The sequence below is a fragment of the Ambystoma mexicanum genome, chromosome 3p (genome assembly GCF_040938575.1).
Source record: "Ambystoma mexicanum isolate Mex_15411 chromosome 3p, UKY_AmexF1_1, whole genome shotgun sequence".
Taxonomy (NCBI): Eukaryota; Metazoa; Chordata; class Amphibia; order Caudata; family Ambystomatidae; genus Ambystoma; species Ambystoma mexicanum.
Genome location: NC_090925.1, coordinates 680645436 through 680673012, shown reverse-complemented (window position 1 = coordinate 680673012; position 27577 = coordinate 680645436).

The following is a 27577-nucleotide window of genomic DNA, read 5'->3' as shown; positions in this document are numbered from 1 at the left end:
CACGAAGTGAATCAAAAGTGGTTTTTAGTGGGGAGAACCATAGGGACATCTGCATTATCAGGACCTATATGATAGAGAGTATGAAACAGGAGAAACAGAAAGACAAAAAGACTAATTGTACAGGCATGTACTGTGCACAAGAACATGGCCATCCACTTTTCGCGCCATCCTGGGGCTGGCTGTACGCGTTCATTTTCTAGAATTGTGCCAACTTCTGCATGTCTCATTTCTACTGGAATCATAAGAAAATTCTTTTACTCTTGCAACTGCAGTATCTCTTCTATTATAGCAATAAGAAGCCTTCTGATCACAGGGCCATTTTTAGGATCCTATAAAAAAGTGTGAATATTAACGTCTCTTCTAACAAGAGCAGGATAAGCTTGAAGGATAAATACAAAAACAGCAAGCACAAGCCTATGCACATCACTATCGGTCAAAACCATGGGGTTACTGGTTAGAACAGGTATGCACCAAGAAATGAATCTGGATATTGAGCTTGTTTCCAATATCTGATTAGGAACTGACATTTAAGCATAACTGTGATACTCCATCGCAATTCTAACATTCATTTTTCAAGATTCCTAAGTCTCTCAGAAAGGGTTTGTACTCCTGCTTTAATATCTGTAAGGAGTGTCCGTTTGAGTCTTACGGGGTCATCACGAGTTGGGCGGTAATCCTTAAATATGGCGGTAACGCTATTACCGCTGCATTAAAGGGTCCACCAAATCACAGGGTTGGCAGTATTTACCCCCAGCTCTGAGCTAGGAGGAAATCTGCAGGGAATTTGCCAATTTTCAGCGGTATTACCGTATGGTAATACCACCGATGGTAATCGCGCTTAAAATTCCACATTGGGTCCAATGGGGAATTCCCAAATGGGCCCAATTGGGAATGGGGAAGGACCGTTCCGCCAAACCCGTGATCCGGTGCTAATAGCGCAAGACCAGGGGGCAGTAGCGCTATAAGCGCGGGCGGTATCCCAGCGGGAATACCGCCGGGATACCGCCCAACTTGTGATGAGGCCCTTAGTCTAAAAAATGCAAAATCTGCATTAACAGCTGGTCACCTTATCGTCCTTCTTCTTTGTCTTCAATCGAGTCTGCACACCGCTGAAATTCTTCTTGTCTTGCGTCTGGTTTGGCAGCGGTGGGAGGGGTTGTCTCGCCTTTATACATCTTCACGTCTCTTAAGTGAAGCCAAGCTCTCCTGCCTTGGACCTTCACAGCAGACGGCGTTATATTTTCAATGCAAAAAGGGCCATGACCTCGTGGCTCGTGCCACTTTCGGGTGACATTTTTTATCGATACAGAATCTCCAACAAATAACCTGGGTGCTCATAAAGGCTTGAGTGATCCGGTTGATTAATTGTCTTCATCTGTGTTCTGAGACCGACCCCCCCCTGACGCTTGAGTTGATCTGAAATGAGAGGGATGCTAGAGGTCATGCATGTCGAAATAGTTATTCTATTCATCACCTAACATTTTAGCTGTACTTTGGGCATCACTTCTACTCCTAGATGGAGGCGTAAGAGGCATTCTCATTCGCCTCCTTGTCACTAGTTCGTGGGGGTAAGGTGATGGTCGGAGCCAGGCTGATTTCAAAGGGCATATAAAGCTAAGGGTAGGCAATATAGCCATCCCTTCTTCAATTTCAGTGTAATTTTTGCAATCCTTTCTTTCAGGAGGTTGTTAAGTCTCTCACATATCCGGTTTTCTTGCAGGTGATAAGCATCAGAAAACATATGCTTAATATTCAATATGAGCCCTATCTATTCAAACATCTCATTGACAAAATGAGGCCCATTGTCGGATTTCAGCACTTGACACACACCTTATCTTGGGAATAGTTCTCATACTAAAAAGTTTGCTGTGCAAGTGGCGTCAGGGTGTGTGCACTGACCTGCCTCAATTCCACCTAGAGAAGGGGCACACCATCACTATCAGATACCTATAACCATTACACACGTGCAGCATATCAACATAGTCGATATGTAAATGCTGAAATGGATCATTCTGTCTGGGTATTAACCTTCTAGCAAAACTCTCCCTAGTTACATGTGTGGGGTAATGCAGCTGTTCAAGCGCTACCTTAAGTAATGCTACTGGCATCACCGGCTTTCCAGTGCTATCCTATCACCATAATGCTTCTGTGGGGGGATAAAGAACACCCCCTTCACTTCCATAATTCCTGCTCTTCATGCAGTGCACTTCCTTGAATCTCCCTTAATTGGGTCATCAGTAACTTATTAAACCCTTCCTGCATCATCAGAGTCATGACTACTTTCTCCTTGACATTTGGAGTATCAACGCTTGAAATTTCTGGGGACTATGCAACCCTCTTGGCTTCTACGTCTGCGGCTTTGTTCCTGCAAGAAATAAAATCTGTTAGCTTAGTGTGAGCTGCGCATTTAACGACCGCTATGGCTACTGGGAGTTGTAGTGCCTTAATAAGCCTGTCCAATAAGGATGCGTGCTGCCCTGGAGTGCCGTGCGCACGCAGGTAGCCCTTCCGTTTCCAAGGTGCTAGACCTGCATGTACGGTTGATGTTACGTTGTCAGAGTCACTGTACACCGTCACATCCTGCCCATTGTGTTTCTCGAGCGTGACAATAAGCGCTACCAATTCTGCTGCTTGCGCTGAAAAGTGAGACGGCAGGCTGGCACTTGCTGCAACTTCAAACTCCCCATTCAATCTATGCCTCGCTACAGCTGCATCAGCATGCCTTTCCCCACTAGTATGATCAATTTTTGAAGAACCATCAATAAAGAGAATTTCCCCTCCTGACAAAGTATTTTCTTCCACACGGAGTATGAGGGTCATAGAGCAGCCAATGACAATACTTGTAGACTTCTGAATTGCGAACGCGGCAGCTGCCAATGACTGTTCGCAAGGAAAATGTCCTTTGATAACTGGCTCTAAAATCCCACTGTAATACACCAAAGGCTTGTACCCCAATGTAGTTCTCTGTGTAAGCACCGCTGTCATGACTGTCCCATTTGTGTGCAAAAATAAATAAAACTCCTCAGCATAATTGAGGATTCCCAAAACGGGGCTCTACAAATTATCTTTTTCAACTCTTCAAACCCTTCCTCCATCTCCTCAGTCCACTCATTTTTACTTTATTCACTTGTGCTTCCTTTAAAGCATGCAAAAGAGGTCTTGTGTATGAACTGTAATCAAACCCCCAGGCTCTAACATAGTAGCATAGCCCCAAAAACTGTTGCATTTGTTTCACTGTGCATGGCTTGGTGGTTTTCATAATTGTGTCAGTTCTTTCAGGTGTCACCTTTTTCTCCTCATGTAAAATCAACTGCCTTATTTACAGCACCTCTTCTTGACAATATTGCAGTTTCTCCTTGTCTACCGTGTATCCCTTGTCTGCTAGGATAGTCATTAGCTGAATCGAGTCTTGCCTGCACTCATCTTCGTGGTCTGAAACACTTGTGTACGAGCGCAATAGAAATAAAATATCAATATCAATATCTTCTGTCATGCTACAAATTAAAATGTCATCTACGTCGTGTATCACCCCACTCTTAACATCAATATTGCCTAAGTCCATCTGCAGGACTCTATTAAAGATCGATGGAGACTCGCAGTACCCCTCGGGCAAACAAGCATGCTTCAGTTAAGTTTGGCGAAACAAAAAGGAAGTCAAATCATGTGAGTCCTTGTGCAACAGGAACAAGAAAAATGCATTTTCCAAATCGATCACGTGAAATATCAAGCTTCCACTGTGATACTACATAGTATCATTGTGCCGGATTAGGAGCTAAAGGAAACTCTGCCTCTACAATTTGGTTATTCAGTCTCATATCTTGTATAAATCTCCACGACCCTCCCTTCGATTTTTTGATCGGATACAACAAGGTATTGCATGATGATTCTGATGGCACCAGAATACCTTGTTTCATCGGTGCTGAGAGTCTGAAATATACCCTCATCAGCCTCTCGAGACATGGAGAACTGTCTTGCTTGAGGTAAAATTGCTCCTGGTTTCAGCTTTATTTTTACTTCCCCTATTCCCTTTAACAACCCTACGTCATAAGGGCCTGTAGTCCAAAGGACACTCAGAAACTTTTCCAAGACCTCCTCAAAAAGTGCTGGACGCTGTCGTATCTATTCTTTTCCAATATGTGATGCACATAAAGAACACCACTTCATCATCTGTCCGGTCTTTCCAGAACATGTCGTTATCAGTTATATCAGTCAATATGTACACTTCTTTGAGAGCTATTACTGTCCTCCATGGTCTGCTCTCATCGTCCATTCACTCAAGCATCACCATTTCCCTTCGTACAATGGCTGCTTCCAATTCTATAGGGATAGTCTCCCCTTCCCTCCACCCCCCCTTCGTCCATCAGTGTATGTGGTCTAAACAAAAACTCATCGGGTATTCTAACAGTTTTTCCCACTAAGCCAGATAGCCATGCTGGTAGAATGCTCACCAATATAGGAAAAACTCTGGCTGTACTGGAACGACCTTGCAGAGCCACTTGCCTGTGAACGCCAGTATAAATTCACCCACATTCATGTAGTGTATTCCTGGAGTGGAACACACTATCCCTTGGTTAGTAAATTAAATCATCAAGTTAAGTTTTGTCATCGAATCTCTTCCCAAATTGTTAACTGGTGTCTACAGTGAATACAACAAAGGAACAGACATGCCACATTCCCCTATAGAGACTGGTAATTCATCAGTAAAAGGAACTTGACTCGTAGCTCCAGAGGACCTTGAGCATTCATGGCAATTCCCGACATTGGATATTTTCCCTCTTTTATACAGAACGAGGAGCCCCAGTGTCTACTAAAAAAGAAAAAGATTTGCCTCCTATCGTCACATCAACCCTTGGTTCCTCTTGGGGGTCTGGTGTCACGGATAGTACTGAACACATCAAGTCACCCTGTGAGCTGTCCTAATGTGGGTACAGGAATATCCCTGTTCCTGTGAAAGGATTTCCTCCTACCACAGTGGCCCCTCCTATTCTAGGTGTCAGCAGTTGTCCTGTGTTTGCATGCTGCTGTTTCTGCATGGGGGCTTGTTGTGACTGCCCTTGCGGTGGATAATTTTGCACTTGCTCTGGTTGCTGTGCCTGCTGCACTCGCGGAGCTTGTGTTTGATACACTGTGTGATATTGGTCAAACCCTTCCCTAGTCTGTGTACTGCATGGTGGAGGATAAGCTGTCCCCCTCTTGAGAATTGGCCATTCCCTTGGCTCCCACATATGCGTGCAATGTTCCCTGTCATCCCGCAAGTTCAACATACTGGGGGTGCCCCCCCCCCCTTGGTTAAATCCTCCCTGCAGGTTTTGATTCTCATTCTGGGCATTTTGAAACCCACCTTGGTTATTTTGGAATCCACCCCTTCCTCTGTAGCCTATACCTCTGCCTTGTGGCATGAACCCATAACCGCCTTGGTCCATCGGGCACTGATTATTCGCCTGTGATGCACTCACTGCTTGCTGCATTCCCAATCCTTCTCCGCTTGTCAATACCACCCCTTCCATGGCAACCTTTGTCAATTTCTTCTGAACTAATTTGGCGTCCTCAATTTTCCTAGCCTCATCTTTCTTCTTATTTAGCTCCTGTAATAGCCGACAGTGATGCACTATTGTCAATTGTATTTCAGCCCACGGTTTTGCTTCCATCCCCACTTGTTTCCTCATTTGCCGCTGTAGTGGTTCAGGCAACCCCTACCATAAAATGTGGTAAAATAATGCCACTCTTTTTTCCCAAAGTTCTTGCATTTCAAGCTGCCATTAATCTTGAATATCCCGAATGTGAGCAATAGGGTCTTCATCTTCCATGTCATAATTGCACCCATATCTGATGTGTCAGAATACTGTACCCTGGGAGCACTACAAACATCTGCTCTGCAATTATTAAACAGCCCTGCGTCATGCTCTGTGTTATGTGCCGTCACACTTAAATACCATGCTCTTCTCCATATGTCATCAGCCCTGTCTCCGAGAATAGCTGCCAAGAGACCCTTAATGTCACCTATGACCAATGTATTTCCTCCTGTCATTTTTTCTAATTCATAGATCCTTTTTCCAGCGCCCGACGTCAAACTCGGGAACTTGCACCTTAAATGATCCTTTTCAATATGTGACCGTCCTCTGGATGCTCTGGATATGCTATGGGATCTGGCATCCTATCCTTAGGTAATTCCGAATCCAACCATCTTACTTCTTTATCTTTCTGCAGGCTTCCCTCAGGGGAGCATGCACTCCCTCCCTCTTCCCCCAAGGAAGGATCCTATTTCCTCATCTGACATGTCTAGTCCCCAACTAGTGTGACTATCATCCCCTTTGCCCTTATCTAAGTTCAGTCTGCTTATGGACAAGGCTCTATGCTCGGGACTGAACAGATTATCTTCTTCGCTTCGTGATTGTAATTCTAGGGATTGATCCCCCTTCCCTCGATTTCCATATTTGCTACCTTCCTTTAATTCTTGATAGGCCTTATCGATCCTGTCTCCGACGCTCCCCACATCAATTTTCTTCTTCTAATACTATTCTAGAGGCCCCTCAAGTTGCTCCGTTTAACAGAAGAAACTCTTCTGTTCTATCCCATCGTAGCCCTAGGGAGGTCATGAAGACAGAAGCAGACATGGAATTTTCACCACCCATAGCAGTGGTTTACAGCAGTGCCCAAAAACAGAACATGCTAGGAGTTACATGGGGCATTCACATGGGCATTCACCACCTTCATCAGTGATACACTAGGGTGCCCCATTAAAGGACAATATGGAGCTGGGAGAATAAACAGGGATTTCACAGCCCTCACGAGCTGCATACCACAGAGCCCTTTACAGGCCAGAAGGAAGCGTGCAAACTACATGCATACATCACCATCACCAGATATATACTGGGGAGTGTGAAAGGTCAGAAGGAGGAGTTGGACTATCATGTGCCATGTTGAACTTGCTTTTATTTAAATAATAATAAAAATGCCTCACTAACCCTAATCTATGGGATGCCCTACCTAACAAAACTAAATCAGGGTGCTTGTCATGAGATGTGAAGTCCAAACTTAATAGTCTGTCCTCTGCCAGAACTGGCCTAAACTGACCCTACCACAATTAATACAAAACAAAAAGGCCAGGAGAATGACACCCTTTTCCTGGGGGATGCTTCTCAGCACTTCAAAGGAACTAGTCAAATAGTCTCTCACTATTCCTTGTAGGCGCCTTCAGTTCTTTCAATGGGTCTTCCAAGAGGTTTGGGTATTTGTTCCCCCTGTTTCTCCAAATACTTTTCTTTTTCTCAAGATATATTGACAAAGTCTCTCCTTGATTCTTATTCCTCTCACAGTCTTGCCATTCACAGTAGCACTTATCATGTATTCCTAAGTAGTTACTATACTTTTGCCACTCCCTGGATGAGTATATCTGCCCCCCTGGATGATCTTTGCTCTCACCCACTTTGTCAATCACTGAGACGAGGATGCAGGGTCCAGAGTGATCTTCATGCTTTATATACTTTTGCCAATCACTGGGATGAGTATGCAGGGTTATCCGAGTGATCTTCCCTCTTCATATACTTTTTCCCCTCACTGGGACGATGATGCAGGGTCCCTGAGTGATCTTCACTCTTTATATACACTTGCCAATCACTGATACAATGATACATGGGCCTCATTACAAGTATGGAGGTAGCTATGCCACTATTAGCGGCATGGCTACCCCCATACCGGGCCATTCTGACCTTGGAGGGCCCGGTAATTCCCCTTCCCGGGAACCCGGACCCGGTACATCCCCATTCCCATTCGAGCCCCCAAAGGGCTCAATGGGAATGGGGTGGATGCAAACAACGGGCCCATTAATGACAGGCCCGTTGTTTGCATTCTGGTGTGCTCGCGGGACCCACTAAGGACGCCTGGTAAAACTATGTGTCCTTAGCGGGTCCCACAAGGAGAACTCATAATGGGGCGGTAGAGGGATAATGGGTCCAACATCTCTACCGGCCCCATTATCCATCGTAATGAGGCCCATGGTCCCTGAGTGATCTTTGGATATCGTCCCTTCTCTCATGGGGGAGAACCCTTCTCATGTGGCCAGGGAGGTGCAGCCACAGTACAATAATCCACGTAGGTGGTGCACAGTGGGAAGATCACATGGGGAGGGAACACCCTCTTGGGATGAGGGATGGTAACCTAGGAGACATGAGGTATATCCATACCACTACCCCAATTCCTTCACCCTCTTACCCTCTCCAAAGTGTTAAGGTCCTCAGTACTTCTATGTATGCATACAAGGTAAAGGTTTGTCCTTTTTATAATACTGAGATGAAGAAGAACAGTCACAACATCTTGAAGAATAGTACTACAATGAAGAAGATGCACGGAGTGCAGAAGGGCACTCTAGCGTATTCAATGTGGCTGAGCCTGACGAATGAATAAAAAGTGAAGGACTTACAGCAGAGACCAGTCCTCCCTGGAGGAGCCGCATCCTAAAGTACCAGCTAGGACAGCAGGCTGGCGGATGATGGCAGCAGCGGATCCCAAGCTGTGGGAAGAAACACGACTCGCGGAAGGAAAGCTAGTACTGCGGAGCCGCCACAGACCAAACAGAGCCACTGTAAGCCTATAAACACATGTGTACAGGTGTGTTATAAATGCCATGTCATATCATAAACAGCACAAGTCCCACGGCTGAAAGAAGAAGCTGGGAGAAGGCGGATGCCCTCGGGATCAAAGCCACAGGTACGCGGGAGAGTTAGAAGATGCAGGAAACACGAGGAAGTGGAGGCAACCAGAGGAGGGTGGCAAAATACCCCATGCCTAGAGTCTGGGACTCTGATACTGCAAGAAAAAGGTGGCAGCTACAGAAGGGGGTTGAATACCCCGAACCAAGGGTCTGGGACCCTAAGAAGAAGAGGTGGCAGTCCATAGAAAAGGGGGGAGAATACCCCAAACCTAGGGTCTGGAACCCAGTGAATAAGAGGTAGTGGCAAGAAAAGGAAGGGGAAGCATACCACAAACCAAGGGTCTAGGACCATGAAAGTAGTAGCAAAGCAGCCGTTAAAACCCTGATTATTTATGGTAGTGCTTGGCATGAGGGTGAACCAAGCCTACCCAGATGGAAGAGCAGTCCTGGAGAAAATACATTGGTTACTCATCTTTATAGTCACAGTACCTGGGAGAAAGGTGAACCAGGCTGTCTGCGCAATAGGTAGTACTTGGCAAGAGAGTGCACCAAGTCTACCTACAAGGAGAACAGTTAAGGTCAGGCGAGTCTGGGGTGCGCTCCCACATAAAAAGGACAGTTGTTGAAGTAGGTAGTATTTGGCAGGAAAGTATACCAAGTCTACCCAGAAGGAGAATTGTATTTGATATACGAGTCTGGGACTTGCACCAGACTGTCACTGTCTTATGTGCAGGTGTTTTGTTGCAGACTAACCACTTGTAAATAAGCAGTGACCCATGTTTTTGTTTTTCATGTGAGTGCCAGCCAAGTAGTACTCTTTATTTGGCGTATTGAGAGTAGATTATATTTTAAAGCGCTGATAGATTTTGTAAGAGGATTTGGGAGTATTTGGCATAATTGTGTGGTCTTGGTCTATTTCATTGAAGACCAATTACTACACACGTTCCCTTACTTTGAAAAGCAAAGTTAATTGGTTTGGTGTTTCAGTCTGTATCTGTTCTTTGGGCAGTAAACATTTTGTCATGGCTTCACGTCAGATGTCTGGTGAGGAGGCTCTCGACTTACTGATGCAGTCTGACACGGAACAAGGCACAGAACCAGAAGCAGAATCTGAAACAGAATCTTCTTCTGAGGGTGAGCATGAAGTAGATTTGGGAAGTGAGTTTTCTTTTGAGGCTAGTTCAACCTCCTCATCTAATGAGGAAGGGAACGGAGGGGTACATGCATCTCATGTGGCACTTCCCACACAAAGTTCACCTGCAAGGTTGAGGGGACATGCAAGGAATATACCAGTTCATCACATGGCTGATGAGTCTGACTGGGTGCCTCCAACAATGGCTCAGCCTGTTGTGCCACTTTTCACTGGAGTATCAGGATGCACAGAAAATACAGATGGTTTTGAGCCTATTGACTTTTTCAACCTTTTTGTGGATGATGGGTTAATTTCAGATATGGTTGAGCAAACCAATCTGTATGCTGAACAGTTCTTGAGGGAAAGAGGTGCCAATGTGAAACCCCATTCCCGAGCACACCTTTGGGTTCCAACTACGAGCGTTGAGATGAAAATATTTTGGGGTCTTACTCTGCTCTTGGGACAAACAAGGATGCCGTCTATTTGTCTGTACTGGTCTACTCAACCTGTATTTGCAAGTCCTTTTTTTCCAGCAACAACGAGTAAAGATCGCTTCCTAGCACTAGAACGTATGCTGCATTTCAATGACAACTCTGCAGCATTGCCAAGAACTGACCCAAATTGTGATAGGTTATTCAAAATTCAGCCATTACTGAAGCACTTTGCACAGCGATTTTCTGAGGTGTATGTTCCTAGCCAGAACATGTTCATTGATAATGCCTACAACATGAAAGTCTACACTGGAAAAGACTCAAGCATAAACCCTCCCGGCTGCCCAGCCCATTTAGGGACCAGTGAGAGGATTGTGTGGGATCTTGCCACATCATTGTTCCACAAGGGTCACCAATTGTATGTGGACAATTTCTACACTGGAATACCACTGTTCAAGGAATTGTACAACGTGGGCACACTGGCATGCGGTAAAATCTGCAGTAACCGCAAAGGCTTCCCCAGACAACTTGTGTGTAAGAAGCTGGACAAGGGAGCATGTATGGCATTGCGGCATGATGAACTGTTGGCACTAAAATTCTGCCACCGAAGGGATGTGCACATGCTGAGTACTATTCATGATGAAAGTACTTCCCTTGTCACTGTACGCGGGCAGGCTCAGCAAGTGCTAAAACCCAAGTGTATTCTGGACTACAACAGGTACTGGGAGGAGTAGACAAAATAGACCAATTACTTGAGTTATACCATGTAGAGCGTAAGACTTGCACGTGGTACAAGAAGTTGGCAGTTTACCTTATGCAGCTAGCTACATACAATGCATATGTTGTATATCGTGCAGCTGCTCTAGAAAACAAACTGACATTTTTGAAGTTTGAATTAGCAGTTTTAACTTCGCTGACCATTGTGCATGTATCAACTCCCAACTTTGCAGAAGTAGAGGATGTAGCCAGATTGCAAGAATGACACTTTGATGATTATGTGCCTGGCACCCCCAGGAAGACACAACCATACAGAAGATGTAAGGTGTGTACAAAACAAGGAAGGAGGAGGGATACTCGGGTGTACTGTCCCCAATGCCCTTCAAAGCCAGCCCTCTGCCTACAGCCTTGCTTTGCTTTGTATCATACAAAGAAAAAATATTGGGAGATCAAGTGATTTCCTGAAATGCCCATCTTTCCTACAATGTGACCCATAGACTCTCGATTCATGCAACACCCAATTTACTTGTGTCTTGGAAAAGACACCACCATTCAGGCTTCCTCCACTTGAGGCGTGCCTCACCTTCCATCAGCAGTAGAATTGCAACTGCAAACTTCTTGATGGCTCTGGCCTTGGACAACACCAATGAACTAGAACTGAAGTAGATATAATTTGCATTTTCCCCATACATGTGCAAGATCCACTAAGTCGAAATCATGGCTTCCAGTGGCATTGATCCAAACAACTATCAGTATGTTTTGTTAGAAATTTTGAAATTGGGAAAAATGGCATGATCTGCTACAGGTGGGAAATTATGTGCTCTGTCTTATACTTTATACAGTTTAAGGAAATAGCTTGTAATCATGGTGTTCAGATATCAAAAACAAATGCATTGGAATCACTGTATTTTGTTGTTAGGTGTCATTTTTCTTACTTTTATGATGGATGACATATGCATTTGTAATTGAACGTACAAATGTTGTTTTGTTTTTTTATCTTTTTTATATTATAAAAATATAATCACCTAATCTATAATTTATTTTAATATGGGAGGTATCCTACAACATTTCTACAATGCCAGTACTAACACATTATATTCTCCTAGTCTAAACATGTATGTGTCCCCAAAGAATACCTTTGTTTACTTTTATCTAAATCCCACCACTATTGCCCAGTTAACTTTAAACTAACTATATGCCTCAGATACTTTTACAACCACTATGGGAATTTGAAAGAAGATCACGCTTTGAGGTAACCCACCAGCCCGTTTGTCACACTTTATTCACGTGTGGCTTATACTCCACATTTGTTCCATTGCTCCCATCCCATAACATTTCCTGGTTCCCCATTTGCATTTTTACACGTTGATTTTCCCTCTCTTCTTTATTCATTGTGTATTTCTTCCACCCGAATCATCTTGGTTTGGACTCCATAGATTGTCTGTCCGGTCGTATTTGTCCTCTTTTTAGGCATGCTTTGCAGCAAGTTCCTGGGACTTTCACTGCATAGGCCACATAGTCCATTCAACGATATGGGAGTTTTCACAGGAGTTTGTCCACTGTCAAAACTGCACATCAGACACATTTGTGTATGGGCATCTGGTTAGGCCCTTGACCCTTCTCTCTGCTCATAGGTTTGAGTGCCGCCAATTCTCCGGGTATATAAAGGGTTCTCTTTCTCCCCGCCTGTAATATAAAACTGAATGAGTTTCCTTTGAAAAATAAGTGTCTCTATCGTCAATTTTTCTCCTTTCAACCCAACCCTTTAAAACCCATTTATGTGTTACCTTTAAACATTCCATTCCTTCTACTCCTCAAACTATCCAGAAGAGACCACATCACTCCAGCCCTAAAAACACTACACTGGCTCCCAGTAAAACTTTGCATCACCTTCAAAACAATGTGCATAACGCACAGGGCAATCAGCGGACAAGGAGCAGAATTCCTACAAAAGAAAATAACAGTCTACAAACCAACGAGACCCCTCCGATTAAGCAACGAAATCCACCTGGAACTCAAACCATACCTTAAGAAAACACTTGGAGGCACCTCCTTCTAACACTTAGCCGCAAAAACCTGTAACAACATCCCAAAAGAAATAAGAAACACTGAAGATCACCTAAAATTCAGGAAATCACTAAAAACCTGGTTCTTCAACACCACAGACTAAATCTGGAAACCGAAACTGGAAAAAAGATGACTAATCGAGAAGGACACGGACATCCCCGACCCGAGAGGGTAGCTCCCACGGCACCTGGACGGGTGACACCGGATAGACTGGAACACAGGCGGCATGCACGAAGACTGAGCCAACTCCCCCAGACAATCCCACCAACACTTTCGCCCGTCCTGTAAATACCAAATTCATGTAATTGCCACGTTTCTTTGCCTCAGCAAGACTTAAACCCATTGCCCATGTTATAGCATTATGTCCATGTTAAACCAACTGCTTTTGTGTCCGCACACGAGGTCCAGGGTTTTCGCCTGGAACAGATATTACTCACAGGCTTAGGAATGTTCCCTCTGCTCTCCTTTCCTGTAAAGGCTACATAAATAATGTCTGTTAAAACTCTTGCACTTCCCGTCCTGTCTAAAGCTGCCGTGCGAGTCAGCATGCATTCATTGACCCTGGGGTCTCCTCTATGAATGATGATTGCTAGCATCCGCACTCTTTCCCGAAACATAAGCATAAAGCGTATCTATATTCGGAGTTGTTATTCTCTGGGATATGTGGGAAGGGGAACTTGTGTCAGAGCTCGTGCGTCATTCTGTAAAAAAATATGTCCTGCTATTGTCCAGCAGCCCATGAATGGATATTATTATCACTACCGCGGCAAGATATGTGTAGTTTGCAAATTCCCCACTGTGTCAAATGTGATGAATTAGCTTGTTTTTACGACCACGCATGTTAAATATTACACGTGCATCCTGAAGGATATTTTGGCTTGCTTAGATAAACTATATGAGTAATGACCATTTGCAAATGTTCGGCCTTTGGAAAATGTCACCGCAAGGGCTGGAATAACAGCCAAAAGTGTTTTGGAAGGAAACTGTATGTCAGGAAGTGCCTGGGCTTTGCGCCAGTCATAAGACTCAATGTAAATGTTTTCCTATAAAGAGCCTGCTCACTGTAATGTTAGTAGCTCACTCTAGATAGCATCCCTATGGTGTATCTTGCAGTCAGCCCTTCCGCGGAAGTTTTGCATTGCAATAAATGATTGTTGAATTCACTTACTTGTGTGTTTATTGATGGAGACCTCCGCCTGGTGAATTTTAGCATTGACTGATTGGCGTCCCTGAACTGGTGGACCTTGCAGATGCAGTCCATCGCTTTGATGCGTGCCTTCCATTGAGCTCCCGTCTCCGGTGGACGACTTAACTGGGCCCAAACACTATCGCAATGCAAAAACAGCGCGGTCCTCCCTTGAGACGGAGATCAAGAAGAAGGAGAGAACGACTGCTCTGCCAAGGACCAGACGAACCAGACAGAGGGGAGGTCTCCTTGGTGCGGTGAGTGCATTTTGTGTCTGCAGAAAGTATTGGTGGTTGGTAAGCCACATTGGTATCAGTTTTATGGTACGTATTATTTTGATTGTAGTAAGGATATTGTAATTAATAATGGGGAATTTGTGCGATAGAAATAAGAATGAGGAACCTATGCATGCGCCTGCTGAAGGCACTCCATGTTACACTATGTTAACCAATTATGGGTTGGGGGCGGTACAATTTTGTAAAAACTGGGAGGAATACACAAAGAAGTCCATTCAATTTAAATGGCCCAAAGCAGGCACTTTTTGTATACCCATAATCGAAAATCTTGAATTAGTGTTACTAAAAAGAAGGGTTCGCCCCGCCCAGCATGATGCTATTCGCCAGTGGCGAACAGAAGCGATAAAGCAGAAAATGTCCCAAGATAAAAAGGATAGGAAAAAGCAAAAACGGACCTTACAGGAGAAGGCATGTGAATTAGATAACAAAGAGTTTGAACACCGGCTAGATGTAGAGGATCGGGCTGCATTGATAAAATTCAGTAAAGGCATGTACCCACTCCTCCCCAAGCCAGAGAAAGAGATAGTCAGCCTTGACAGCGAGGCTGATCAGGATACAATCAGATTGACAGAGAACCTTTTGCGATTAACAACACCTGTCAGACCCGAGCCTAACGGCACGCACCTTGCCCCGACTGCACCCCCTCCCCCTGAAAACCCACCCCCATATGGTACCCAGACTGGTACTATGGACCCAAATGGTGTCGAGGAGCAGGAAGTAGGGCGCTTATCTAGACAGGGGCCCTTCTTCCCCCCGGTTGAATATGCAAAATTAGAGCGCATGGCACAACAAGTGTTTGATAACCCGACCTCAGGGATAAAACAAAGGTTATATACCTGCCAAAAGAAGGAATTTCGACAGGTAATGAAAATGCATTGTGACCTTCTTCATGCATGGCTGAGGAATGAGGCTAAACGCCAGTGGCCCGTGGGTTTGTTTGATATTTATAAGGCCATTGACACTGAGAAAGATCGGGCAACCCTGTGGCACCAGTATGACCAAATCATTGACGAGGTAACAAAAGTTATGAAAGATTATGATGATCAGTTAAAATAGGAAGAAGAGGAACGTTGTAGAAGAGAGCAGTCTTTGCATGATGCCAACCGACGGGAAAGGCGTTGGTTAAAAGGATATATGATGAAAAGGAGCCAGGGAAGGTGGGATATTGGACGGATCTATTTACCACCCATAGCAAGGCAACCCGACTGGTATGCTTGCAAGAGCTTTTGAACAAAATGGGATCAGAATGTGAAACAGGAGAGCGGGAGGATGTTTGCAAAAAGGTGAGAGAGTGCCAGGCTGAATTGAAAACGTATAAACCGAACTGGGAAGTGGAGGATCTTAGGACGGGTAGATTGTTCAAAGAATTATTGGAAGTGTTTCTCCCAGGGGCCCAGCTGGTCCAAGTAATGGCACCACTGAGGGAATGTGCGCCCATTTTTACAGCAGCCCACGACCCAAGTGACAAGACCCTCACGGTAACCAAAACATATGTCTATGTACCCCTCACTAGAGCAGAACTGTTCAGTATAATAAAAAGCACCCCAGACCCTAGGACCAATTCCGCGGGATTCTACAAAGAGTTGAGAGCGCTATTTAAAATGTGTACCCTGACTCTGCAGGACATTGATCATGTAATGTCCGCTGTGACCCCGGCTGATGTATGGGAACCTTTTAGATCTCAGGACCCCCCTGGGCATGCCATCAATTGGACAGAGTTAGAAAAACAAAATACAGACCGGAAACCAACTGACCCCATTCCAGAGGACCTAAAAACGCTAGGGATAAGAATATTAAGGGCACTGAGTATCGTGTTGCCAGAGGTGGATGTGAATGTAGAAAAAATGGATGCAGTTATACAAGGCCCTGCAGAAACAGTTGGGGACTATTTTCTGAAATTTGAGAATGCATTTAAGGCACACAGTGGCCAGTCTGTTAGCAACCCCACGGGTCAGAGATATTTCGCCATGGGCTTTGTGAAGGGTTTACGAAAAGGAATTAAGAAACCACTTAAATTGGGCGAGAGTACTTGGCAGGCAAGCACCCCATCCCAGATTCTAGAGATGGCTAAATATTACGAGCGACAGGAAGAGGAAGAAATGGAAGGTAAGAAACAGGCAGATAGGAATCTAAAAAATAAGGTGCTAATGCAACAATTGGTGCAACCACCTTACAGTAAACCAAAGGGCCAGAAACCCCAGGTAAGAAACCCTACAGGTAACACAACGCAATGGACACCCCCGCGAATAGACCAATGCTCATTTTGCAAGCAGACGGGACATTGGAAAAATGAGTGTCCCATATTGATGGCGCAGAATGGTCAACCAGCGGGTGGGAGAGGAACGGGCCGAGGTGGACCCCCCGTGGGACCACCTCAAGGCTAGGGAAGTTTTGTAAACCCCGAAAATAATGTATTCTCAAACAGCGCAGCGCCAAATGGTTAGAGTGGATGGCAATGAGTTTGTGGAGGATGAACTAAGTGGAATGATGTTCTTTGATAACACAGCAGCAATGAGTTGAAACGCCCCTAGTGAACCTGCGGAGATGGTGTCTGTTCCTATAGACCAGAAAGGACCGTATGTTAAATTGCAGATAGGACAGCACCCCACCGTTAGATGCTTGGTCGATACCGGAGCAGGTAACAGCTCGGTTGATGCCAAGGTCGTCCCCTCAGTTCCACTATCGGGTGAAAACAAAGTTTCCGTAGGGTTCGGTGGGGAACCCATATGTACTCCAGTGTCCCAGAAAGTTGAGACGTCTATATGTGGAGTGAAATTGACTAACAAATGGTTATTTACTAATAGGTGCCCCGAGAATCTCCTTGGGTTGGATCTTTTGAAACCTTTAAATGCGACTATCTATTGTTCCCCAACAGGTGTTCGTATGACCATATGTAAATCCAAAATTGGTGGTTGTTATTTGGTTGAACCATTGCCACCAGAGTTACAGGAACTGCACGCAGAGCTTTGGGCTGCTGGTAGTAATGATGTAGGTGTTTTGAACATTCCCCCTGTTGTGATCAAGGAAAAACATGGGGTCCCTCTACCCCGAAGTACAAAATATCTCCAGAAAGGGAAGCAGCATTGGTAAGGATTGTACAGGATCTAATGCGACTTGGGGTTGTTGAAGAGTGTGTTGACAGCCCAATGTAACTCCCCGATTCTCCCGGTTCATAAGAAAGGAGATGAAGTGACCCCGTATAGATTTGTCATTGATCTTAGGAGAATTAATAAGGTTGTGGACCCCAGGTATCCAGTTGTCCCTAGTGTAACAAGTATTCTCACTATGCTCCCTCCCACGGCCACTCACTTTAGTGTCGTGGATTTAAAAAATGCCTTTTTCTCCATACCCATAGCTGAAGAATCTAGATACCTCTTCTCCTTTGTATTAGCACAGCGACAATACAGGTTTTGTCGAGTACCCCAAGGTTACACAGAGAGCCCGGCTATTTTTAGCCAAGCACTAAACAGCAGTTGGATGAAATTCTGTTACCCTCTGGTGTGATGCTCATACAATATGTGGATGATATTCTCATTTGTGGAGATAATGAATTAAGTTGTAAAGAAGGTACCCTGATTGTGTTACAGCATTTGGCATACCATGGCCACAAAGTGTCGCTTAAGAAAATGCAGTATGTACAGTCCAAGGTTGATTATTTGGGATATGTCCTCACTGCAGAGGGTCGATCACTGTCACCTGAGAGGGTACGGTTAATACAGGAAATGGCCTATCCCAGTACCTTTAAAGAATTGAGACGACTGTTAGGTATTACCTCATATTGCCGTCATTGGGTCCCAGAGTTCTCCCTAATAGCTAATCCCCTGTTACAATGTTTGAAAACAGAAAAGGATCAGACACCCTTCACTTGCACGCAAGAAATGAGAGAGGCCTGCGATGCTCTGAAAAGCGCATTGTGCAGTGCCCCAGGGCTCGGGACACCCAATTACGGCAAGCCTTTTACTCTTTTTGTACATGAACAGCAAGGTTGTGCCCTATCTGTATTGACACAGGAACAAAATGGAAGGCAAAGGCCTTGTGCTTATTTTTCTGGCACCTTGGAAAGTGTGGCTGCAGCGCTTCCCCCATGTATGCGATCAGTTGCTGCAGCTGGGGTAGCTCTTAAGCAAAGCGCTGGTCTAGTGTTGGGAACTGCCGTCATTGTAAAAGTTCCCCATGCTGTGGACGTATTGCTCAATAGAACTCAGACTCAGCACCTCACAGCTGCCCGCTTAACGCAATATGAACTGACATTGTTTGCACCAAATGTAACTATCATGAGATGTAATACTTTGAACCCAGCTTCCCTTTTGCCCTTGCCGAATGGGGAGGGAGATCAAGACATGCATGATTGCCTTATACGCACTGATGAACAGACCCGAGGTAGGGTCGATCTGGGTGACCTTCCCCTAGAGGGAGGTGATGGGATTCTATTTTGTGATGGCTCATGTTACAAACTGGAAAGTGGGGAGACAGTGGCTGGGTACGCAATAACAACTGAAAGTGAAATTGTCCATATGGAACGCATACCCGAGTTACCAGCACAAGCTGCAGAATTAAGGGCATTAACAAAGGCTCTGGAATTAAGCAAAGATTTAGCTGTGACCATCTATACGGATTCAGCTTATGCATATGGCGTGGCCTTTAATTTTGGTCTACTGTGGAAAGAGCGAGGGTTTCCTACCTCGCATGGAACAAAAATAAAACATGGTAATTTGATAAACAAACTATTAGCGGCATTGGCTGAACCCGCCCAGGTGGCTATAGTGAAATGCTCCGCCTATAAAAAGGTGGTAGATTTTGTGGGGCAGGGGAACGATTTAGCAGACCAGGTGGCTAAATATGCTGCAGAACACTGTAAATTGCCCGTTCCAGAGTGTAACATGCTACAAAGGAACGTGGAAGTGAAAGGGGATGAGGGCGGTTTGGAAAAGGGCCCTGAGGAGATAGTAAAGGACATTCAAAAGGAAGCGGCAGATTGCGAAATTAAAGTTTGGACTAAAGACAGTAACAATGGACAAACTTCTAAAGGGGTGTGGCTGGACAAAATCAAAATGAGGTGGTTGCTCCCTGACAGTTATTTACACATGGTAGTCGATATGGCACATGGGAATGCCCATGTTAATGCAGGTGCAATGGAGGACATTCTGAGCAAAGTATGGAAAAACCGGAAAATTGGATCCTATTGCAGGAGATGGGCAGCACAGTGTGCTGTCTGCCTCCAGCATAATGTGGGCAAATCTGTGAAAGTACCAGCAGGTCATAGCAGACCTCCTACGCAGCCATTTGAGGTGGTGTATATGGACTTCATACAAATGGAACCAGTTGCTAAATTAAAATATTGTCTTGTTATGAGGTGTGGGTTCTCTGGTTGGACGGATGCTTACCCCCTAAGAGACAACACTGCTATTTCCACAGCTAAATGCATCCTGAAATACTGGGTGCCCCAGTACACAGTGCCCAGCTTTCTGTATTCCGACAACGGAGTACACTTTACAGGTCAAGTTGTGAAGTATGTATGTACTGCTTTGGGTATCGATCAGCGATTCCATTCCGTCTATCATCCCAAGAGTGCTGGGATTATTGAACGATCGAATGCTGTAGTGAAAAAAAAAATGGCAAAAATATGTGCCTCTACAAACGTGAAGTGGCCAGATGCCCTTCCCTTGGCATTGTTGAGTATGCGGACCACTCCAAAGGGGACGCACAAATTGTCCCCTTTTGAAATTGTAATGGGCCGCCCTCCAAGTGCATGGTCCATGCCGAAGCCAAGAGTTATTGGTAATATTGAACAAACACTGTTGAGGGATTATTGTGCTGAGCTCACGCATAAACTGTTTATTATCCATCAACAGGTGAAAGACGCAGCCCCGTCAGCTTTGGAAGGAGAAGGCCACGCCATCAAACCAGGGGACTATGTCCTCGTGAAGAGTTTTGATCGCACCAATTGCCTGCAGGCCCGCTGGAAGGGGCCATTTTTGGTCCTACTGGCGACGCAAACTGCTGTGAAGGTTGCTGGCCACAAAACGTGGATCCATGCCAACCATCTTAAAAAGGCACCACCTCAGATAGTCCATCCCCCGACCAAGGACACAGACCACTTCGCAGCCGAACCTACGGAGGACACTCCCAGGTACCACCTACGCCCTAGGAAGCAACATTGATTGCCTATGTTTGAACTCTGACATCTGGCTGAGAAAGGACTTGGTAAAGAGTCGGAACAAACAAAGGACAACCGAGACACAGATGAAGTGGCCTCAGCAGCCCCTCCTGGGTATGAAGTAGCCCCACCGAGACGTCAAGGGTAGGAAGTAGCCTCAACGAGACGTGTCAAGGTAAGGTGCCAGAAGCGGGGACTGCAGGACGGGTTATACTGTGCAACCCTTGCGATCTAGCGCATAAACGGACGGCACCGTTAGGGTAATTGTTAGGGACTTTTTGAACATTTTTGTGTAAATATATAATATATATATATATATCGTGTGACATTTAACGGCCAAGTTCCGGAACTCAGCCATTTAGGATTAGCCCTGTGCGAGGGAACAAAACAGGTTGTTACAATGAATGACGAGGAGGCAGGGCAGAGGCGTCCACGAGTTGACAGATATGCATGCACCCCAAAGGAAAAGCTCTTCTTATCCCTTGTCTGTATTTTTATAACAGTAGGGTCCGCAATATTCCTCTGGTACCTTGAGCACCATGATATTTATGCTGCCCATAATTTGCTGCCTCCCACGCCTCAGCCTCCAACACCAGGACTAGTAACTATTCCCCATATAGATCAGGAGTATCGGAAAAAGCATCCTAGGAATAGCATCCTCACATGGATGAATGAAACAAACCAGATACTAAATAAAACCAACTGTTACATATGTACATATGTTCCCCATAGCCATGAAAGCGGACCCGAATGGTACGCGACTCCTGCTACAAGTGATACATGCGTGCCTTGGCGAGATTATCTTTTGCGTGCCTCCCGAAACTATACCGAAAATGTGACAATCACATTTGTGAATAGGAAAAATGAGACAAGCACTAGAATACAGGGAGGAATTTATATTCCTCTAACACCCAATGTAACTAGATATCTTAATAGATCCATTTCCTGCCCATCTAAAGAAATAGAAATGGTTCCTCTAACCGACTATATGAGACAACAAAGCAGTACTACCACACCCAATCCCTGTACAAAATATAGCTCGTAGGGCCCCCTTTTGCTACCAGCGAAACAAGACACATGCACAGGCTGTTTTCATGGGTAGACATAACTGCCAGAATATAGTAGATTTGAATAGTGTATCCGCACCCTTTAGTCCCCCTAAGGGGGCAATGTTTATTTGCGGGGAGGAAGCATACCTTTGGTTACCCCGCTATTGGAAAGGTAGATGTACCGTTGGATACGTAATGTTGGGTTTGCATTACAAATCTGTGGAGGAAGTGAACTTAAAACCCAAGGCAAAGGGAATAAAAATGGGTACACGGGATTACCAGCGAAGGAAAAGAGGTGTTATTACTAAAGAAGACACCACTTGGGATGAATTCTTTGATTTCCTAAAGGACATAGTGATGCCCATGGGAATAGTTATGAATTCCAGAAGCATTAGGCACTTGGCTAGATTAGTAGAAAAGGAACTAAATGTGACCGGTGACATACTGGCAAACCTCACTAAAGAAGTACAAGCAGTCCGGATGGTCGCATTACAAAACCGACTAGAATTAGACACAATGCTGGCAGAAGTAGGAGGGGCTTGTAAAATAATTGGCACTTCCTGCTGCACTTTTATACCTGATTATAGCACCGATATCTTTAAAGGGATCGATGAAATGCATAAAATGGCAGCTCAAATACATTCTGAATTTGGGCCTGGGGATGGGACATCCTGGTTCTGGATCTATTACGGAGCTGGGGATGGAAACTCCTCACCCCTCTTCTTTCTTGTCATAGGAGGATTAATAGCTGCTTGCTGCTGTTGCATTCAGTGCTTTCCCTTATGTATGTCCATCATAGGAGATTGCTGCAGGAAAATGATGGGAGCACTGGCACCCACACCCACTAATGCCATGACCACCAACGAGATGATAAAGTTAGAGGAGGCAATCGAGGGGTTACAAAAGATTGATGTGTCGGACAATGACAATGAAAGAATGAATGAATATAAACTAAACCACGTGTATTACTGATAAAGTCTTGCTGACGCAAAAGGGTCGTTTGTAAATACCAAATTCATGTAATTGCCATGTTTCTTTGCCTCAGCAAGACTTAAACCCATTGCCCATGTTATAGCATTATGTCCATGTTAAACCAACTGCTTTTGTGTCCGCACACGAGGTCCAGGGTTTTCGCCTGGAACAGATATTACTCACAGGCTTAGGAATGTTCCCTCTGCTCTCCTTTCCTGTAAAGGCTACACAAATAATGTCTGTTAAAACTCTTGCACTTCCCGTCCTGTCTAAAGCTGCCGTGCGAGTCAGCATGCATTCATTGACCCTGGGGTCTCCTCTATGAATGGTGATTGCTAGCATCCGCACTCTTTCCCGAAACATAAGCATAAAGCGTATCTATATTCGGAGTTGTTATTCTCTGGGATATGTGGGAAGGGGAACTTGTGTCAGAGCTCGTGCGTCATTCTGTAAAAAGATATGTCCTGCTATTGTCCAGCAGCCCATGAATGGATATTATTATCCCTACCGCGGCAAGATATGTGTAGTTTCCAAACTCCCCACTGTGTCAAATGTGATGAATTAGCTTGTTTTTACGACCACGCATGTTAAAGATTACACGTGCATCCTGAAGGATATTTTGACTTGCTTAGATAAACTATATGAGTAATGACCATTTGCAAATGTTCAGCCTTTGTAAAATGTCACCGCAAGGGCTGGAATAACAGCCAAAAGTGTTTTGGAAGGAAACTGTATGTCAGTACGTGCCTGGGCTTCGCGCCAGTCATAAGACTCAATGTAAACGTTTTCCTATAAAGAGCCTGCTCACTGTAATGTTAGTAGCTCACTCTAGATAGCATCCCTATGGTGTATCTTGCAGTCAGCCCTTCCGCGGAAGTTTTGAATTGCAATAAATGATTGTTGAACTCACTTACTAGTGTGTTTATTGATGGAGACCTCCGCCTGGTGAATTTTAGCATTGACTGTCCCTTAGTTACCGTCAGGTACCACAGTGGTGTGGAATTGTCGAGATATTGGAAATCACCACTCTGCCTGAGAGGTTGACATTGGCAGGTGCACTGGCCACAGGAGTATGAAGGAAGGATAAGGGGAGCTATGAGAGAGCATGTTAGAGGTGGGGGCCAGAGGAGTAAGGAACCTTGTATGCCAGTCGGACCCAGATCAGGACAGAGCTGCACCAGGGGAGACTGCGCAAGCCGAGCGCCTGAATTCAGCATAGAGACGCAAACTAACCAACCCTACTAACAATTTCCCTTTCTGCATACACCTCTCAAACTCCAAACCAAACACAACCAAAATCTACAGCACAACAAACCGCACAAACTTCACTACATTGCAATAACAAAACAAAAACACGCATAGTCTTGCGCAACATTACACGACGACTACCGGCCGCAAACACCTCAGGCCCAGCCAACAGACCCACCGGGCTGAGGCCGCCAACAGCACATCACTGCTCTCTTGCACTTTTCCTACCTCCTCCCACTAACTCAACCTCCCCTCCTCTTTCAGAGCCGCCAGAGCGCCAGGGGACCACTCCGGTGGTGATAGTGCGCGGTACAAATGTCCTTTAACATTAACATAAGAAGCACAGTTGTAAACTCCTCTTCTTAATCACAGTACTGGGGAGAAGAGTGAACCCAGTTGCCTGTGGAAAAGGAAGAGAAACCTGGGGAAGAGAGCAACCCCTGGGATTGTGAACATTGTGACAAAGCTGAAAGAAGGGATCATCTTAAGGAAGTGGAACCAAGGGAATGTTGGCACTTCCTCTTGGAACTTCTGAAATACTGTGAGAAGTCAGGAGAACATTCCCTTGACCACTGTGGAATTGTGTTTTTTAGCACCATTTGGAACTTTGTGTTTCTGAGAACTTGATGAGCAGACAACCTCTTTGCACCTTTAGTTATTTGTGTGCGGGCGAGTTAGGGTTTTGACACAATCGTGAACTTATCGTTATTTTGACATCCTGACAGACACCTTAAAGATTTATGTTGATGCAGGGAAACCCCTCTTAGCGTTAGGGCTAGCAAGGCCCTTCCCAAACCCCATTTTTCCATTACAAATGCCACCTGTGTGTAAATCTCTCACTACTGTACCGTCACAATATATGTTTGACAGTTACTGGGCTTAGGATTCAAGGTCCCCGAGAACTCATCACTTTTAACTCCTCTCCCAGGTCTCCAGCTCCCCCTTGTACCTGTATTAAAGGAGTTCTGCATCACTGGGTGGGCATATTCTTTCTCTTCTCCTTGGTCAGTCAGGATGATTTCTAATTTCTCCTATGTCCTCTTTCAACATGGTTCACTCTTTGGCGGTTTCAGTAATGGAAGGATTTCTCCTTTGATTCCGTTCCATGCCAACACCTTTGTCCTTTTGTCTTTGGTTGGCTACTCTACCCATGAAGAGACCTCTTTGGGTCTGTAAATGGCGTTTGGCCTACCCGGCACACCAATGGCATGGCTTTTCTTCACTGGCCCCTCTTGAGTGTCCCTCCAGGGACACTTATTGGTTTCTTCTGCTCTGGTCGGCCAGCGTGCTGCTGTCTCTTCTTCTCTGTGTCTGCTCTCCAACAAGCAAGGCAGAGTCTCCTGTGATTTCCCAGCTCCCGGGTCTCACTTTCTTGTTCTCTTGACCCTCCTCTTTTTATGATGTACTGCTGAGTGTTTCCTCGGCTTCCAAGAAAAGCCATTCCTTTGTGTCGTGGCCTTATGGACCAATCCTCTTGTTGGCCCGTTCATGTCAGTGTTTGACAGACAAGCACTCTTCATTACTCTCATGTTCTTACTCTCTGCAGTACCAGGTTGATGTTGTTCATCACAAAATAAATTACAAAAAACACATGCAAGAGGAATTTAGTTATCTGTGAGTTAATACTGTTGTGTACTGGTTTTTGGGGAATGATGAAAAGGGAGCTCCTTATGGGAAAGGAAGTCATTATCCCCAAGAGGGGAGTTGCTCCCTGTGACCCACATGAAGTAGGGGAAGCCCCACCAGAACAGCACACCAGGGTCTGGGAAACAGTTCACAAAAGTTCTCCAAAACTCCACACAACACAAAAAGTCTTCCTGAGAAAACAAAAAGTCTAAGTGTCTTCAGCATGAGCGTTTTGCCCGTGATCCCTCTCCACCACTTATCTGGGCTTCTCTTTGCAGCATTCAGAAATGGGTTGCCACTGTGCGTCCCACTTATCTGTTCCTTATTCTCTACAATGGGATTTACTGGCTTTTCATGTATGATCTGTGAGGATTTCATTTTTATCTTACCTGATAATTGTGCTGTGGACTTCAATCAGCAGTTTCCCCAGCAGTGACTGCAGGGTCTGGGAACCCTTTGAGCCACCCACCAGCAGCTGACATAAATTAGACCCACAGCACTTTTCTCATGCGATCTGTGAGGATTTCATTTTATCTTACCTGATATTTGTGCTGTGGACTTTAATTACCAGTTCCCCCGGCGGTGACTGCAGGGTCTGAGAACCCTTTCAGCCACCTACCAGAAGATGACATAAAATAGATCCACAGCGCTTTTCTCATGTGATCTGTGAGGATTTCATTTTTATTTTACTTGATACTTGTGCTGTGGACTTTAATTACCAGTTTCCCCGGTGGTGACTGCAGGGCCTGGGAACCCTCTGACACACCCACCAGCAGCTGACATAAATTATATCCACAGCGCTGAAGCAGCACTTTTCTCGAGTGAGCTGTGAGGATTCAAGTTTTACGGTGCAAAAGTACAGTCTACTGCAGGAGGCTGTGAAGGAAGACTATTTTCTTCTGGCTGGTGTTTGGTGTGCATGGTCCCTTCAATGGAGATTAAGGTGGACCTTATAACAGCGACATAGGGCGCGAAGCGCCGGCATGAAGTATGATGCAAAAGTACAGTCTACTGCAGCCTGGCTGTAGATACGCTCTCCTTAACTTCAACGTATAAAGTGATAGGAAAATGCAGTCCAACTACACCCTAAGAATTAGGCTGATGTCCAGACATCAGGAGGAGGTAGTACTTGAAGGACTAGCGATTGAGAGAGTTACAGAGAGGATGGAGACTGGAGAGGCCACCATTAGGTGTATGACAGCACCGCAAATTATAGCCAGAGTGAGGATGTTAGGGACAACTTATTAAACCCGCCAGATGCTGGGGGCTTGATAATGTATGTAATGAGGAACCTCATAAGGAATTAACTATTATTGTTCATATTGGATCTGACAATGTTGAGCAAGGAGAGCAGAGAGTGCAGCCACCGAGTTAACGAGGGCAGAATGATAAAAAATATATTATCCTCAGACATTGCTTGCATAAATAATATGATAGAGGTAGCAGCCGCTTTGCGTACTCCCATGGTTCTAATGACTTTAACAGAAAGTGAGCAGGGAAAAGCAAAGAAATGCGGACCAAGCAAAGCCAAATGAAGTTGAGAAAATCGAACTCTAGATTTGAGATAGGAGAGATAGGGAAGAAGTGTTGAGTTAGGAGGAAGAAGAAGAAGAGTTGGATGACTCTCCAGGCTCAACAATTTCAATGGAAGAGAGAATATTGAGCCGGACCTTGGTCCCTCCAGGAGACTACCAAGATATCAGAAGTAGATATGATCCACATAAAAAGGAAACATTAACATAATGTTGGCACGCGCAATTACATTGGTGCCTTTATCAAATTATATGAGACTATCAATGATAACCTCAAGGACCATGCAATGTTACTAACAATGCTGCATTGGAAAATGATATTTATTGAGGGGTTCATCACTGCACAAAACAAAAAGTGAACTACGACCCATCATTAGAACAAACATCGGACTATGACAGTGGTATTCACGACTGCCAGAGGATGCTAAACAAAACTAACCCAGAGATGACTAATAGACTGACTGAAACCATTACTGAGCATCAGAGGATCAGGTGGAAAAGGTTAGGAGTATGG